This window comes from Elephantulus edwardii, unplaced genomic scaffold, assembly GCF_000299155.1.
Source record: "Elephantulus edwardii isolate Elephantulus edwardi_28Jun2011 unplaced genomic scaffold, EleEdw1.0 scaffold00002, whole genome shotgun sequence".
In the NCBI taxonomy this organism is placed as follows: domain Eukaryota; kingdom Metazoa; phylum Chordata; class Mammalia; order Macroscelidea; family Macroscelididae; genus Elephantulus; species Elephantulus edwardii.
The window spans coordinates 10536557-10540092 of record NW_006399752.1 but is presented as its reverse complement, the minus strand read 5'-3'; positions in this window follow the sequence as shown (position 1 = coordinate 10540092).

Below are 3536 nucleotides of genomic sequence, written 5' to 3'. Positions count from 1 at the left end.
CTAATATTGTGAGAGTTTATTGTAAGCTAAACAATGTTCTATTTGCTTTCATGATTATATAATTTACATCTAATCTAAAATCCTATGGGGTAGTTTTGCATTGTTATTCCTACTATAGAAAAAGGGAGCTCTGGTGGCCTGGTTATCAGGAACTATGCTACTAACCCACAGGAACATGGTTCAAATCCACGAGCTTCTCTAGAGGAGAAAGACGTACAATATCTTCCTCCACAATTTACAGCTTCTGAAAACCCCCTGGAGAGCCAGCTATGAGTAGGTTCCATTTCAATGATACCAAACACCACCACCTCTAGAGAAGTCATAGATCAATGTTCCTTTTGTTGTTGTTATGTGCTGACAAGTCACCAGACACTCCTAACGACCCTAGGCACAACAGCTCTGAAGCCTGCCCTATTCTGAGCCAGTCTCATGGACCCTGACACACCAATCCTTATTACCCCACTTACTGTATCAATCATAGAAAGATTAAATTATTTCCCCAAGCCTTCACACTTAGGAAATAGCAGGCCTCGACATGTATTAACCAAAATCAAATCTGCTTCAACAGAGTCAATTCCAACACACAATTAATCTTAACAAGAACAGACTGCCACATCTTTTTTCATTGCAGTGGCTGGTGGACTCAAACTACCCACCTTTCAGTAAACAACTCTATACATCAGTTTACTGTGACACCAGGGATCAATGAGTTGAAATTAGTCTGTATTTATTATTTATTTTAAAGTACTTTTGGATAAGATCTTGTTATTTTGGGTTATTTTTATTTTTTTGGGAGGGGGATTTTTTTAAGATTTGCACATCACCATATTATTTATTGAAGTAGAAAGAACTTGAAAAATACTTCAAAACTTCAGTTTAATAAATGGAAATAATGTATAACAAAAGGCTTCTTATTGTTATTTCCTAAATCATAATTTATCCTGACTACAGATGAGAGTAATTACATTGAAATATCATTAAAATAAGCAGTACTGGCAATCACTTTTACAGAAACTAATTTCTCTACAAAGTCTTGAAAAACTATGAACTGTGAAGTATCCAGTGAGGATAGTTTTCCTTCAGAAACAATATTTTTAAGCTGGAATAAGAGATACAATACATTGAAAAGTGGACTGGAAGAGGCAACAGGGAGGGTCAAAGGAGGAAAATGCACAAAAATGAGTGACTGACAATTCAGAAAATTAACAGTATATATTTTTAAGGAAAAACTGTTTCACTTTATAAAAGTATAACTGAAGAATAAAATAAATGCAAAAATATAGTAAAAACTACTTGTTATTGTTGTTGTTATGTGCCGTCAAGTCGTCTGCAACTCATAGCGACCCTATGTACAACAGCCCTAAACTCCGCTCTGTCCTGTGCCAATCGCACTGTCTCTGACACTCCCATCCCAATTATCCCAGTCATTGAATTAATCCACCTCATAGAGGGCCTTCCTCTCCTGCACCGTCCCTCCACCCTCCCAAGCATGATGTCCCTCTCTAAGGACCGGTCTCTCCTCACTACATGTCCAAAGTAAGTTACTTGGATTTAAAACTGATTATACCAAACTTCTCTTTAGGAAACAGATAATTTATCAAGCACAATCAAACCAGCATACAATTCACAGGACTTTAAAAAGAAATTAACTACAAAAGTAAAATAAAACTAGGTAGCTATAAAATATGTTGTTATATGCCATCAATCACTTCTGACTCATGCTGTTGTTGTTACGTACCGTCAAGTCGTTTACGACTCATAGCGACCCTATGTACAACCCTAAACCCTGCTCTATCCTATGCCAATCTCACTGCCTCTGACACACCCATGTCGATTACCCCACTCACTGAATCAATCCATCTCATAGAGGGTCTTGCCCTCTTGCGTCATCCCTCCACCCTCCCAAGCATGATGTCCCTCTCCAAGGACCTGTCCTTCCTTGCAACATGCCCAGAGTATATCAGATGAAGCCCCAGAATCCTTGCCTCCAAGGAGTTGCTTGGTTTAATCCTCTCCAGGATGAATCTGTTTGTTTTCCTGGCAGTCCATGGTGCATTCAATACTCTTCTATAGCACCACAGCTCAAAGGCATCAATTTTCCTTCTGTCCTCCCTAGTCTTTGTCCAACTTTCTGACTCATAGAGACACTATATACAACAGCTCTGAACCCTGCTCTATTCTGAGCCAACCTCAATCTTTGACACACCTACCCCCATTATCCCAGTCACTGAGTCAATCCATCTCATCACAGGTCTCCCTCTCTTGTCTTGTCCCTCCACTGTCCAAAGCATGATACCCCTCTCCAATGACTGGGCCCTCCTTGCAACATGTTCAAAGTATATTAGATCAAACTTCAGAATCCTTGCCTCCAACGACCAGACTCATTTCACCCTCTCTAGGATGAACCTGTTTGTTCTCCTAGCAGTCCATGATATATTCAGTACTCTTCTACAGCAACACAGTTCAAAGACATCAATCAATAGATATTATCCAGCATTCTTATGCATAGCAAATAATTGCACGGACCATGGCTTGAATCAAGTGAACCTTAGTCTCTAGACTAACATTGTTACTGTTCAGTACTCTGGTGAGGTCCCTAAAGGCAGATTTTCCCAATGCAATTTGTCTTTTGGTTTCCTGGCTACTGGTATCAAGGGTGTTGATTGTGGAGCCAAGCAAACTAACACTACTAACAATTTCAATTTCTTCACAGTCTATCATGATGTTGCCAGTTGGCCCAGTGGCGTGAATCTTTGTTTTCTTGATTTTGAGTTTCAATCCATATTTAAGGCTGCAGTCCTTGACCTTCTGAAGCAAACTCTTCAAGTTCTTCTTGGTTTCATCTAGCAAGGTTGTATCATCTGCATAACAGAGGTTTTTGATGAGTCTTCCTCTAATCCTGATGCCACATTCCTCCTTTTAGAGCCACGCTCCCAGATAATCTATCCTGCATATAGATTTTAAAAGTGTAGAGATAATACACACCCCTGACATACACCCTTCCCTATTTGAACCATGCAGTGTTTCTTTGCTCTGTTCTGAGGACTGCTCCTTGGTTTAATTAAAAGTTTCATATAAGCATGATCAAGTGCTATGAGATTCCAATTTTCCTCAAGGTTGGCCACAATTTATTGTAAGCCACACAGTCAAACGTCTTTGATAGTCAATGAAACATAGATATTTTTTTTTTTTTACTCTCTGCTCTCTGCCAAGATCCATCTGACATTGGCAATAATGTCCCTAGTGCCATGAACTCTTCTAAACCCAGCTTCTATTTTTGTATTTCTCTGTCAATGTACTGTTCCAGTCATTTCTGGATAATGTTCAACAGGATTTTTCTAGTGTGTGATATTAATTCTATTGTTCCATAAGGCAGGATTTAGATTTGCTGTTCATAGGGCTACTGGATGAAATATGTTTACGGCATTGAAGTCTATGGGAGAGAGAATAGTCTAAAAGTATTATATTTTAGGGCATTATTTTTATCGTAGGAGTATGCAATGAGGGTTGTAGAGTGGATTATATTTGGGGCTAGG